The sequence below is a fragment of the Podarcis pityusensis genome (assembly GCF_964106645.2).
Source record: "Podarcis pityusensis genome assembly, chromosome: 6".
Taxonomy (NCBI): domain Eukaryota; kingdom Metazoa; phylum Chordata; class Lepidosauria; order Squamata; family Lacertidae; genus Podarcis; species Podarcis pityusensis.
The window spans coordinates 52,352,904-52,367,872 of record NC_138030.1 but is presented as its reverse complement, the minus strand read 5'-3'; the positions used below and the strand labels follow the sequence as shown (position 1 = coordinate 52,367,872).

Sequence of the window (14,969 nt, the reverse complement as noted above, 5' to 3'; positions counted from 1 at the left end):
GAAGCATAGTTTGGGTCTAGAAGAGAGTTTTTGGTGTCAGGCACAGGGCCCCAAAAGCCTGGACCTTTGATCCTCCAGGTTAGCAGGCAAGGATATTTGCCAGCTGCAGAGCACCTTTGGCTGTACTTACAAAAGGAAACAGAAATCTTTATATGAAGTTTAACACCAGCAGGGGCTTTTTTCTCTACTCACAGACTGTTAGCTAGTAACCCTTGAGAATGACTAGCAGGCAGTACAAGAGAGACCTGTGCTATGAAATGTGGAGCGTTTTTGTTCAGGGTTCCAGGGAGGCAGCCATGCCCCTTTGCAGGATACTCCATTCCAATTCTTTTCTCAATTTTCCATTCTACCTTGCCTTCAATAGTCAGCCAGAAGTCCTTGCCTACTGAGAATGCTGAGAACTATGTGGTGGGTTTTTTGGGGAGGGTGTGTGTCCATCTGTCAATTTTCTTCTGAAATGCTATTGTACTTCTGTAAGCATGGGGGTCCCCCTGAGACTGCCAAAAGCAAGCTAATTGGTAGCTGTGCAGCCCCATCCACCAGTCAAACTAGCCAGCATGTGGTGGGCCAGTACTCTTGTTTAGGGGGGGAGAAATGAACACTGGAAGCTGCCATGCACAGAATCGGTGCATTAGTGTCAGTATTGTTGACATTGACTAGTGACTGCTCTCCAGAGTTTCAGATAAGGAACACCCTCAGCACTACCTAAAGATGTTGGGGATTGAACCTGGGACCTTTTGCGTGCAAAACATGTGCTCTACCACTGCGCTATGGTCTGTCTCTGAGGTCGTCCTTGAAGATTTTAAGAAACTAGAACGAGTACAAAATACAGTAATAAGTTTATTAGCTGAGAAAAGGCATATGAAACACACCTTATCTATATGGGCTCCTGGTCCACTACTGAATCCAATTCAAGGTATTAGCTCACACTGTTGCAGCTAGGACTTAATGGTCTTTAGACCACCATCTCTGTTACTTCAGTTGTGAAGCACACAATTAACATTCCTCTTCTCTATTCCATGACATTTAAAGCCCTAAACGGCTTCAGCCCTGTATACCTGGAGCATCTCCACTCCCATCATTTAGGTCCAGCTCCGGTTCCCTCATTGTGAGAAGTGAAGTTACAAGGAACCAGGCAGAGGGCCTTCTTGGCAGTGGCACCCATCCAGTGGAACGCTCTCCAGTCAGATGTCAGAGATAAACAATTATACAACCTTCCATAGACATCTGAAGGCCGTCCTGTATTGGGAAGCTTTTATTGTCCGATATATCATGTGTTCTTTATATTCTATTGGAAGCTGCCCATAGCGGCTGAGGCAACCCAGCCAATGCTACTACACTCTTAAGAGTTACACTTTGCCAGACCTAATTAAAAGTAAACACTGAGCATGAGCATAAGTTTAAACTAACTTAACTCATAGCGCCATCATTACTATAGGAATAAAATGAAGTTTGTATCTGCCAGTTGGACTGATACTAAAAACATATTACTTAGGAATAAGCACTGTTGTGTTACAGAAAAGGATAATATATTTTTTAAGTGAAAATGGTAAGATGAGTGTTTGTTACTGTGTACATACCCAGCTGCCAGATCCATGACTGGAGGAGGAGGAGGAGGAGGGAGTGTGGCAAGCAGTGTCACCTCTGGTGGACCCTGGCATGCCCACACCAGCCTAAGTACTGACACCAAGGCTCTTTGCTTCTGCCACTATCCAGGTAACAATGTCAGATTCTTCCCATAATGTCATTATTAAAATTATTATTTTCTAAAATAATTATAGTTTTATCAAACACTGCAACATTAAGGAGACATCTCAATCATGTAAATATCCAATTATTTTACATAACTGTATCAAACTATATGTCTAGGCAAGGCCCTAAAACTTTTCAAACCTATCAGGCAAAGATAAGGTCACAGTATTAAATCAAATTGGGGTGGGGGGGCAGGATGGTTTCAATATTGACATTATTGTAGCCATTCTACTCTATACAAATTAACAATTCTCTGTATGTTTGTCTCATTGTTACCTGTTATATGCAACTGCTCTCCTAGTTAGATGCTGGGGTCTGAAGATTTTCAGTCAAACCTTCAGATCTCTGTTCTTGGTGGTATCATGCCTCAAGACATGGAGGAGGGTGCCACCTAGTGTACTTCTGCTTAGGACTTCCTTATGCCAAGATGGTGAGAAACATACACATTTGGGACTATTAGCATTTTCCCCGCCCCACATTATAAGGATTTTATTGCTTAAGGAAAACCACATTATTTTAGAAACATAGATGCAATCCCTTGGTGAACAAAAGCTCACAAAGCATTATTTCTTAAGGGGAAGCTAGGAGATTCAACAGAGCAGTGTTTCTGCCAATAGGTTTATTAACCATAGCTTAGATTCTGAAATAGGCTCCGGTTGTGACTCTTGACAGTGGTCAGCAACTATTGAAGGGGGATTCCAAATCCATTGGCACATGAGCCTCTGTATGGGAGGGAAGACTGCTTCCAGTATGCTAATGGCAAGCTTTGTTGAAACTCAGGAGCCTGTTGTCCTTTAATAGCTGCTTTTTTTCCCAGAGCAAATGGCAGAGATGCATTTACGAAAGAGAGGCCTCCAGTGGACATGGATATTCACTCTAACCTAAACAGAACAGATTCTGAATTATTGTTGCTGGTGTGGGAGGATGCTTTTCCACTCAGCTTCTGCCTGTGAGCTTCCCATAGGCATCTGGTTGGTCACTGTGAGAACAAGTGGCCTGATCCAGCCAGGCTCTTTTTATTCAGTTTCTTAGTAAAAGACAGTGGAGCTGAACTGTTTTATTTTCGGAGCAAAGCTGGGAGCCTAAAGGTTCTCTCCAAATCTTGTAATTTTTAAGTTTTGAGAAATAGCACTATATTGCAGTTTCCAGAAAATTCTGTCAAGCTGAAGCAGAAGTAGAACATGAACTCTTAAGGTATGTCCACTCAAAAGTAAGTTCTGTTGCTTTCAACAGAGCTTAAAGCATAGGATCACACCTTTTGAAACTAAGGGTACGATCCACTGAGAAGTTTTCCTGCACCAACAGTGTGGAAATGAAATGGAACTGTACAAGAGAAAAACGGCACTCTCACAATAGTGTCTGCCATGTGGAGCTGCCACAGGAGAAAATGTACCGCAAGTGCTTTCCTGTGTCATGAACCCTCATAGCAAACAACCTGTTTTATCAGCTTCATGGAGTGACAAGCAGCCATCCAAAGCAGTTAAAAGTGAAATGGAAAATATTTTAGAACTTTATGCTACAACACTCAAGAACAAGAAAGGTCATGACTCAGTGGTAGAGCACATGGTTTGCACTCAAAAGATCCAGCTGGCAGTCTTGGCATCTTCAGATACAGCTGGCAGTCATAATGAGTTAGAGCAGGGTTTGCCAATGCCACTCCTGTGGAGACATGTGTACCAGCAGAGGCCTTCACCGAGGCTAAAAGAGTACCCTCCCCACCTACTGAAATTCAGCTTTTAGGTATCATAATGTAGTTAATAGACTAGGTTGTAGTCTATGTGAATGTGGAGTGCCCATGACAGTTTCACCAATTTGAAAATGTGCCCACAGGCCCAAACATGTTGGCAACCCCTGAACTAGACAGACCAATGGTCAGACTCAGTTTTAAGGCAGCTTCCTACATAAGGAACCACTAGACAAGTGCTACAGGATCAGCAGCAGAAAGATGAGAACAGACTGTAATTCTTACAATTTCCGCAGCTGGGACTCCAAAGAAATACTCAACTGGTCACCCCAGATTTTTTTCCCCCCTATGCTACTATTGACAAGAGCAAGACATGAAAAACAGAAAGTGAAGGTGGTGAAGGAAGAGTGGCCACTTTCTGTGGGATGTGGGGGAACTGCTGCACATTCCTAAATTAGGCGAGCCAGTGACCAAAATGCAGTGGAGGCGGTGGATTCCAAGTGGTGGGGAGGTCAGCTGGAGGAGGATAATATTGGTCACATCTCTCGCTCTCCCAGTGGAGTTGGCGGGCATTTAGAACATTGCTTTGTACTGGAACATCAGAGGAAAGCTACAAAGGCAAACAGCAGTAAACAGAAAAAACAGCAGAGCTCCAGGAACAGATTGGGAGTGATGCCTTGCTCTGAATGTGTTTCAGACCCAGCCTCCTTATGTAATAGCTGCTCCTGGTTAAGTGTACCCTGCCTTGCTCCAAAGGCAAACAAACCCTTAATTGGAGCAAAAGGCAAAGGAAGAGAGGGGACAGAATGAACTGTGGAACTGGAAAGGGCTCAAGTCTTTTCTCCGCTGGTGGAAGCTGTGATCATGTGACTCAAGCTTTTGAAAAGGGGCAATTGCCCCTGCTAATTACAATACAGAGATGTGTGTGAAAACAAATGTGCATTAGCCCTAGGCGTGCTTTGTCATCATGGTTGCCTCGTGCAGGGTAAGTGGTTTGCCCATGTGGTCTCCTTTTCCCTTTACTCCTGGAGAAAGTGGCCAAAGCCCCTGTTGCATGCTGCCCGCACTCCTGAACAGTGAAATGTTTCGGGGCAGCAAGATTGAGTTTATCTTCCTTTGGATGCACATACTGGAGGACTTAAGGTGTCTTTGTAACCTTGGTTTTTCTTATAAAGCGGAGCATAAGCAAATGTAAGACAGCAATATTACAAGGCAGGAAATCGTCTGTTGCACGTCAGATGCCCAAAGGCCTGGCACACCAAGGTGCTTTCAGTCAACTCACAACCACCTCTCTTGCTTTCACATTCCGATCTTATGCCTCCCTCCTCCCTCAGCTGGAGGAGTGGTACCTCTATGACAAGTAACAGAGATTGCAACTTGTTGGGATACTGCCAGGGAGACAAAGTCCATCATGACTCCACGTCGGCCTCCGGACATCCATCGATCTCCCGTAGACACGCAGTATCAGCAATTAGCGACATGAGCGCCAGAAATAGCTTGCCACATTCCAGAGCTGATGCACACTCTATCAGCAGATAATGCACAGCGAAAGACACACTCAGGAGAGCATTATTTACAAGTTTATTCAGTGTTGATCAGAACAAAGAGAAAACATGACTGCCTGCTTCAGTGTCTACAGACACAGAGAGAGAAACGAAAGCATAGACACAACAGAAACATCCTGTGAACAGGAAATACGCAGGCTGTGACACAAACATCCTGCTCCCTTTTAAGGTGCAACGGAAATATCCTAACACAACTATGGTTGTTTACACACAAGCAATTTTATCTGAAAGAGAAGAGTGACTCCAAACATGTGCAGAGTCCTTCTCTTACTCCAAACCCACAACCAACTCCCACACATCACAGGTTAGGGTAGGAAGGTCTTCCAGTGTGTGCATTTAAAGACCAGCTTGTGCCCTGGGATGTTTAATTTTAGAAAGTAAGCGATGTCAATGTTTCAAAAGTTCATGTCTGAATCTTTGATGCAACCCAAGGCCTTCTCCTGGTACAGCTCCTACTTCTGGTTTTTGGTCAGCTCAAGCAGAGGCCTCCAGTTTGTCCTCACTGCTCACCTTAGGTGCTTCCAGGTGGGGGTTTAATATTGTAATTGGGGGCAGTGAGGTATCACAAATGGGAAATTGGAAACACTTAAAGAGAGAGAGAACAATTGTATTTCCCCTGAAAAGGTAAATCCAGATTAAATTTAGAAATATACAGACTGGTATTTTGAAGACAATGGCATCATATGAATGCTGCAAAATATTTTGGGAAGTCCTGCAAAGAGGGAATCTCTTAATAGCTGGTCTGCACTTTCAAACAAGCCCAGGGCTATTTGGAAAGAGCCCAAGACAATAATCAGGATTTGGTTCCATACATTTGTACCTTCTACATGTGCTCTAGGGGCATCAACCTTTATATGTCCTGCACAAGGGTCTTCAGACTGAAATAATGCGATATTAGCAGCATTGCAGAGTTATCAAAGGAGTGATGGAAAGAGGCCCACAGCTAAGGACTATGCTAGCCGTCCAAATTACCTAACTGGTAAATATGCCTCTGCTTTCCCAGGCTCAGGGAGCTACTGCCGCAACCTGGTGCTCCCTTTTGGAAACCAAGAGTGACAGAAGCCTGAAAAGGCTCCTGAAACCTGCCACATGCAATCAGTAAAGCTCCCATCACACAGCACAGCTGAGAATTAACGCTTGTGGCATGTAGCTGCTTCACTCCTGGGCGTTTGGCTAATGCTTGAAAGGAAAGCTTGAACCAGGAACAGAGTGTCCAAAATTCCACAAGAAAAAGAAAAAGAAATCTGAAATCTACTACATAAGAAGGCCAAATAAACTCTGCAAGTTACTTCCCTTCCAAACAATAACACCAGCCATGGAGTGGTTTAGGATGCCCTTGAATTTCCTAGATGCTTAGTATGGAACAAGGCAGTTCCACTTAACATACCCCACTGTTTTCCCTGCCTCCACCTGGGCCTATTGACTGCTTTGGAGGGAAAGGCCTGAGAACCACATGAATGCAAGCTACTGTTCAGGCGCACCACCTTGTCCCCGTGACAGAGGGGGCCTGGGGTATGCCGACATCACTGCAGCGTGTGCACGGGACATCAGCACACTCCACGGCATGGTGACATTACTTGCGCATGTCGCAGGGGCGTGCTGACATGTCGTGCGGATGCCCCATGGCGTGTATGCGAGCATGATGTGCGTATGTCCCACAGTGTGTGAGTGCCACCATGTAGAACTTTAGGGATGCCCAGCCCCTTCATTGAAAATCTGTGGGTGCCTGGGCTCCATAGTCCCGCATAGATGGTGCCTGGGCTCCTGTTACAGAGAGTTCCTGAGAGGAAGACCAGAGTGTATTTCTAGAGTAACACTAGCGGTATCTTAAGACTTAGTATACACAGATCATAGTGACAACTGTAAAGAGTGCCATGAAACGAAGTATATGCTTAGGTCAGAAAACATAAATGCCAGTGTATAATTATTATTACAGTACCTGGATTTTTATCCAGCCCTTCCCCCTACTCCAGTAAGGCTAGGGAGGCAAACAGCAAAACAATAAAAATAATACAAACATTAAAAAAACACTATAAAGGAACCAAGTATCATCACAACTAAAAAGCACAGAATACAAAAAGAAGGTGCAAACTGACTGGGTTTGGGTAATCAGTGTATGGTCTAGCCAAAGTACACAAATTGAAGCTATGGTGTTACAGCAGAAGTCTAAACCCAGGAGCAAAGCAGTGTGTGTGAGTGTGTTGTTTTGAAGCTAGGTGTGGTTATCCGTGTGCTTCACAGTTGCCTTGTAAGGAGGGATATTTAAGCACATTTAAAATGAAACCAATAAACCTGTGACATGGTAGGGTCACTCTCAACCAGAAACATCAGTGTCTTTCCAATAGTCTTTCTTTTCCTATCCTTGCTGCCACACTCAGGTGGGTGCCCTCAGGAGCTGGGGGCCAAATTTCACAAGGTATAAGCCTATTAAGCAAAACACTCACCAACAAGGACAGGGTTGTAGCTGCAGCGCAGTAATCCACAGGCAAGGTCAAGCAACAGTGTAAGGTCAACCTCACAGGGACTTCAAGTAAGATACCATACTCTACAGCAAGGAGTGGGGACTCAAATTAGAAAAAAGGCACCAAAGACCTGTGTTACTTCCAGTACATGGAAGGCTCAAGAGTGTGACCTTATATATCCTGGCTTCCTAGATCACACCCTAACAACAGCTGCTGGTACTTAGAAGAGAGATTTGGTGATTTCTTACTCATGAGTAGATCACTTACTATCTGTGCAACAACTCTGGGCCCACTGTCACATGCTATGTTGTCGCTCTTTGGCCTGGACCTACAACCTTTTGGTACTAGCAAGCCCAAGGACTGTGGGGTGGCTCTACCTCTTCCCCTGACAGCTCCAAGGAACTTTCTCTGGAGCGCTCCTCTAGGGCAGGCTTCCTCAACCTCGGCCCCTCCAGATGTTTTGAGACTACAATTCCCATCATCCCTGACCACTGGTCCTGCTAGCTAGGGATCATGGGAGTTGTAGGCCAAAAACATCTGGAGAGCCAAGGTTGAGGAAGCCTGCTCTAGGGGATCCTCAGTACTAGTCCCAGAGGACCACACCTGCTTCTCAAAGGTCCTCAACCTGTTGGGCACCTTGTTCATTCTCTGAGGACCCCATGCCGCATACCAGGTAGGGGCTAGGCATGACCCTTCACTTATAACCCACAAAAGCCTCTCTGCGTATGTCCAACACAATGCAGTTTCTTTTAATTTTTGAAGATTTCCATGGGAATATGTGTGAATGCAAGAGCCACTCTCACTCTCATTTCAAAGAGAATAAGATAGTGGGGGTGGGGTGGGGAGTATGCCTATACAATGATTCCATCACTTTCCCTACTTGAGGGGAGCTACGTTTCTAAGGAAGGGGCTTGCTGTGCATTTCCTACACTGCTCTGCCTGCCCAATCCCTTGCTATTTCTAATTAGGAGCAAGTCTGCACCACTGGCACCACTGTTGTGAGACCTCTGCCAGTCCTCCTCTGTTCCTCCTGGTTGAAAAATGAAACATTTATAGGAAAAGTAAATGAAAGTTATGAAAATAAGCTGCAGCATGGGACTTTGCCCCCTGTGTTATTATCTGTTTATTAGTCTGTGCCTGAAGGCAAAAGTCTTTCATAATGCAGTGTGAGAAACCAATACTTGAAGGACTCTTTAGAACAATCTGCCTGATGCTTCATATTTATTTTTAAAATGTAGCAAACAAGAAGGGGAAAGGGAGAAGGGGAAAAATCTTTTCTGGTCCCTTGGGAATGACAGACGGTTTTGTTTCAGTAATTTTCTTGTTGGGCACCTTCCAGCTGGCAACTTAGAAAGCTGACAGGGAGTGGATTTTTCATAGATTTTAAGCTGAATTATTGACCAGATTGTTTCTCTAATAACTTTTTAATTTTGGAGAGGGTGACTACTTACAGAGAAGAGAAAGTGAGCAGAATTGTTTGTGTGTGCGGCAGCCCTGATTTGAAGCTAATTGTGCAATATAAGACAAGTGGTGGGACAGGGTAATTTGCAATATTATGGAAAGGACTTGAGGACTGAGGCAAGGAAAGAGTGAGTAGGTGGGATGGTCAGAGCAGGAACAGAAGACTGTGGGGGGGGAGTGCCTGGGGAGGACTGGGTCACCAGATATATGCAAGTAAAGCATAGGGGAGCCCCCACCTACCATGAATTGCCCAGAGTATAGAGTAGGGGAGATTTAGCATCCACCCTTTCCCAAAATCTTAGGATGAAGGTCAAGCTTCCAATACTTTACATATAGCCAAATACAATCAAAGAGATTTATTAGCAGGGACCACCCACAAACTGCCACCCTGGGGTTTCATATTTCCCTTAAGCACGCCATATTACTCCCAAAATTTCTCCTCTTTCTTGCTGCTTCTGCTTGTCTCCGTTTCCCACCACATTGGGGCACATGGAAGCCCCCTCCTAGTCCCTGAATTTAAATCCCAGTCATCTACCACAACCACAAAAGCCATTAGAAGCCTCAAAGCTCCCTTCCTCCCAGTCTCTAGCTGCTTTTTTCCTGAATCAACCCACCATCAAAATGTGCTCCAGTTTCAGACACAGAGATAAATTATGAACCAGGCCTGTTACTGGTCATCATAGCTATGTACCTACTAGACGTTATAGACTAGTAGGGGGTATACTACAAAGTACCAGAAAGTACTTGACACTGCTGCCCACTGCCATCTTGTGTGCGTACTTGGCTATGCCAGGTGGCCAAGAGAGGCAGACAATAAGGAACAAGGGGGTGTGGCATGGTAGCATATTTAATATAGGAAGCAACTGCCACTCACATGCCTGTTTGCTTCATTACTTGTGACCTAAAGAACTTGGGCACCAGTGAACACAAGCTAGCCCTACAGCAGCCACTTTGCCACTCCTCCAGCAACAGGGGCCTGCTGCAGCAGAATGCTACCTTGCATGGTGTGGGAGCACAGGGAAGTGGTTTGTGCACAGAGAAGGAGCACAGGGAAGGAGGAGTGGTTGTGGCAGGTGCCTGAGATAGGTAGGTGGCGCCTGCAGGAAGTGGGAAGTACTTAGAAGTGCAGGTCTAGATGTTGGTGGTAAAAAACTCTGGTTTCAATGCTTGCTCGATCTTCGCATTTTCAGCTTTCCAAAAGGATTCGTGAAATCTTCATTTACCGAAAAACTGAAAAACCTGAAAATTTTCCAGCTGGGCCTGTCATAACTGCAGTTTCCTCCCTCTGAACATTTCCCAGCATTATAAACTTCTATTCCTAAGGATGATGCTCATGCAACTCTAACGACTGTGCCCTTGATAATTAAGAACAGTAAACACCAAATAATGTTCTATAGAGTAGTTAGTTACTGCACCCTCCTTTCAAGAATCATTTCTGAATTTGCCATTTATGGCTACCTCCATTAATGACTATATTTATTAAAATATGTTTGTGAATGTCATTGACACCCATGTGGCCCATTATAACTGTTGACATGTCAGAGGCACCAAGCTTATTTGTAGCACTGTATACATTTTTTCCAAATGCATTCCAGGATATTTAAAATATCAGGATGATAGAAACAACATATGACCGAATAACTCAGATCCTGCTTACAGGCTTCCTTCCCATAGGCATTTGGTTGGCCACTGTGAAATTAGGGTGCTGGACTAAGAAGACCTTTGGCCGGATCCAACAAGGCTTCTATGCAGAAAAAAGATGTGCATTTTAAATCAGTTGGGGGTAATGAATTTGTATAACAAGATTTTTTTTACTACATTACTAAATAATTTAAAACACAGTACGTTTCTTAATAATTTAATAACTTTTTAAATTCAGAAAGGGTGGCTACTTCCAGGGAAGAGAGGGTGGGGTTGTTTGTGTGTGTTTCTTGTTAATATGGTAGCCCTAATTCAAAGCTAATCATGCAATTTGCTTATTTTTATTATTATTGTGCAATCTGCCTATTATTGTACAGCATTAATTTAGAAAAAAATTAATCACGTTATATTCAAAAGAATATCAAAGTGATGTAAAAAAGAGAAATACCGGTAAATAAAATATATTAATAACCAAGTAGAAACCTATTTAAATACAATTTTACTATTTCATAATTAACCAGGCCAGGATTATCCTTCTGGGAGACCTAGTGGACTAAAGATGTCTTCCGATTTTTATTTATTTCCCACTCTTCACTTTAAGGTCCCAGTCCAGGTTACAACATTAAAACATTAGAAACAGTTGAAAACAACTGAACAGGTGCTGAAATCTCCAAAGGGTCAGTGACTGTCTGATACCTACAGCCAGTACAGTACTTCACAGCACAGACTTATTGAGTTAGCTGCCCTATAGAAAACAAGCATAAGGTGATTTTCTTGTTTAAGGAGAAATAGTTGCATCAGCAGTGGGCTATGCCGTACTGTGATGCCACACATGATGGATCTAAGTAATGGCACCAGTGGTCATATTAACACAGAAGAGGGGGAAATCCCCAAGATTTAGCCAATGCATTTTATTCTTGTGCAACAATGCTGCCCTCTAGTGGAAGGCTAGTGGCATGTAGAGGAACCTATTGATTTCAGTGGAGATCATTCAGCTTCCACTGCTGTAGATGCAACAACAGATCAAGTCTGCAGAGAACTCTTGTAACAACAGTGGTGGGTGTTGCCCACTGTAGCTGGTAGGGTGGGAAGCAAGAAGAACAGTAGGTGGAGCTAACTGTATTTCCAGTTTTCTCCCTGTCCTCTTTCCTGCTGAATTCTTTGTTTATTTATAACTGGAACATGGCTGCAATATATGGGGAAAGAGGAAACTTTCCCCCATCCAACCTGCATAGCCTGTTGATTGCTATTACATTTTGTAAGTGAAATGACGTCGTACTAACATTAGGGTACCCAACGGATATACTTTGTGACATTGTTGGTGTCCAGCAACATCTCTCCCCCTTCTCCACTTCAACCAATCATACTCAGTACTTAACAATGCCTCTTAAAACTGAGCATAAAACAACACATGCACAATGCAATGTCTGAAGTATGGCATAGCTTTCTCTTTCTGATGCAAGTACACAGGATTGGAAAGCTGAGCATATATTGAATTCCAACACGTAAGATTTCCACTGCAGTTCCATCAGTACCATACACTAGACAGTTTGAGGGGTGGTGTTGTGGATCTAGTGTGTGTGTTTCTGGCACTGGGCAATCAGGACTACCTACCCAGCTTGCTAGTGTGTACTATAAAGCACAAAATCAATCACACATTTAATTACCTTGTGACCAGAAAAAGCTAGCTTCTTACAGTAAACTCCTATTCCATGTCTCCTGGCTTGTGGGGCAAGATCAGGTCCTCTTGGAGTTATTAAATTGGGCAAGGTCCTGATATCACACATGAGGCACCTGATTTTCTCCCACTCTAGACCCTGAGCTAATACACATCACAAGAAGTGCTTCCCCACACTTCTCAGTTCAGCCCTATTAACCAGTAGGCAGCATATTTCTGATGTGGCACTGTTTGAGCTTTATTCCAGCAGTTTATTTCTATTGGAGGAGAAATACACCACTTGGGATGTGCTTTGGTTAGCACTTCTGAGGAGCGGCAGCGTTCCTCTTCTGACACAGCTTGCTGCACTTTGCTTTTCCCAATTACACGAAGAGCAGGAAAGCTGAAGTGAAAAAGGCTTGCAAGGACCTATTTTCTGCAGCACATCTTCTCTCACATACTTGCCTTCTGGTCTGGGAGGAAAGCAAATCAGCTGCTCAGCAGGGCCAGCCCTACCATTAGGCAGAGTGAAGCAACTACTCTGGGTGGCAGATCTATATGGGACCATCCACACATCACTTATTAGTTGTTCCATGATGCTTCCTCAATGCTACCACATTATTTCTGCCTGGAGATGTACTTTTGTGGCTATAATGCAGCAGAAGTGGGACCAAAAAAACAACAAATGGAATATTTGTGGTATAAAAAATTACAAAATTTTAGCACGAAGCTATGGGACATGCAGGCACAGAGTATTGAAAGTAGGATTGCATGTAGCCACCCTAGTACCATAATTAATGAAAATCATAATGAATGTGCAATTAAAAGGACACCCCCCCTCAAGATTCAACGTTTTGTGCATGAGGAAGGCGGGGGCCACACACCATCTTTGTTTTAGGCAAAAAAAATGTCCTTAGGCTGCCCTGTTTAACCTAGCAACCCATGATTTGCCCAACTCTGCCACATTGCATGACATTTTGCAGTGTCAACAGCTACACTTGATTTCCATTTGGTGTAGTAGTGCAGGTATGAAAAAATATTGAATGTCTATTTGAGCAAGTAACCTACCTTTGTTATTGCATATACACATATGTATTCTGTTTTTATGATAGTCAAAAGAACAAATATTCTTAAAACATTTACACTTGTATATTTTCTTTTGAGTAGTGGTTCTTTCTAAGATGATCATGATATTTACATATTGTTTATGAAGAGCTTCTTTATACAGTATTCAGTTTGGGTAATTATATATTTTTAAAAATTATAGTTTCCCTAAGGAAGGACCAGAGTGATCTGAAGCACATTGGACAATATTCTTTTTTCTACTGTGTAGTTTTTGCTCCTTTTCCTTACCTTTTGAAATGTGGCCTAGTTCCCAGGTGACAGTGATCATAATCTTCATCATAGTGGCGGCCAGCACTGCATCCCTCACCTCAGCAGGTGTAACACGGCATCAAACAGCAACTAGAGCTATGCTCCATCAAGGTGCTATAGGCCTCTCCGGCTTTCCCGCCTTTTTTACCTCAGGGCTGTCATGAGCAGTGTGGCTGCTTTGGCCCGTTTATTCTCTACCCCAGTGCCTTACAGAGGCAGGCCAGGCCTATTGAAGCCCTTAGCCTTTCCTCTTCTGAGCAAACAGCTCTCAATTCCCCTCAGGAGTTGCAGGATAGGTGTGTATAAAGAAACAAACAGCAGTATGAAGGCCTTTCTATGTGGTGAAAAATATGCGAGCCATGCCATTGGTGAGCCAAGAGCTAATATTGGGAGGAGGGACCACCTGCCTCCTAGAGCAGCTTGGAATCAGCCCCTTGTGGTTGTGCTTAAGATGGTTGTTAGCCTACGTCTACGGCTGCATACGCAGGATACCTTTTGACCACATTTGAACCACGTGCCCCCCTTGACCACATTTGAACCGCATGTGTGTCGTCCCCCCCCCCCCAAAGAATTCTAGACACTGTAGTTTATCCTTCACCAAGTTACAATTCCCAGCAACCCTTAACAAAACACAGTGCCCATAATTCTTTGGGGGCGGGGCAGGGAATAACTATAAAACATGCTTTAAAGCAATGTAAAGGCCCTGGTCCCCAGTTGCTTTACATCCAGAACAAACAGCTGGCTTACTTCGTAAGAAGATGGTGCCTGCTGAAAGCTGTAACTTCATTTCAGCATTATACGGAGAGGAATAGCTGTTGTCTTCCTCCTCTCTTGAGCAAACAGTTCGCTTTCTCTCACGAGGTACAGGAATGGAATGTGGCAGGGGCTAAATTGTTGCACAGCGGCCTAAGCCTTTGCTGCAGGAACACAATGGAGAGAGGGTGATAGCTCCCAAGCACTGCCCTCTTAAGGTTTTTATAGTTCTACATTTATTTCTCATGTGGGTACTGTGTCTGGCTGTCTATATCACCACAAGACTATGGAATCACAGAGCTCATTTTACATGATGCCCAAGCATAGTACTTGTATGGAAATATGTTGCATATTAGTGGTAGGAAGGCATAGGATGACTGCTCAAATAAAACTGCACCCGCCACCCATGGCCATCTTCCCAGGCTGCTAGTATATTGAACTATGTTGTGATGAAACAACTAGATTTCATGGAAGAACAGGAGTGAATGCAGGTGACCACTTACCAAGTGGTAAATTACCACAGTACATATAACACTGGCACGCATTCTACAGTATCAAGAAGCAGTTGACATGAACACTGAAGTACATTATCAACTGGCAAGTCTTATATGCATCCACCC

General features: G+C 43.8%; 1 long non-coding RNA gene across 5 annotated transcripts in view; it reads right to left on the bottom strand.

The window, feature by feature from the left end:
* Positions 1-14,966, bottom strand: part of LOC308479124 — a 55,990-nt gene extending 41,024 nt beyond the window's left edge. For 2 of the 5 annotated variants that reach the window (XR_013987460.1, XR_013987461.1), the window contains exon 1: positions 13,576-14,319. This is a non-coding gene — a long non-coding RNA (uncharacterized lncRNA). Of the gene's footprint in view, positions 1-7,445; positions 7,547-13,575; positions 14,320-14,343 lie in introns of those variants that run through there. The other 3 variants (XR_013987459.1, XR_013987462.1, XR_013987458.1) reach the window with 3 other exon arrangements.
* Between the last annotated feature and the right edge of the window lie 3 nt (positions 14,967-14,969).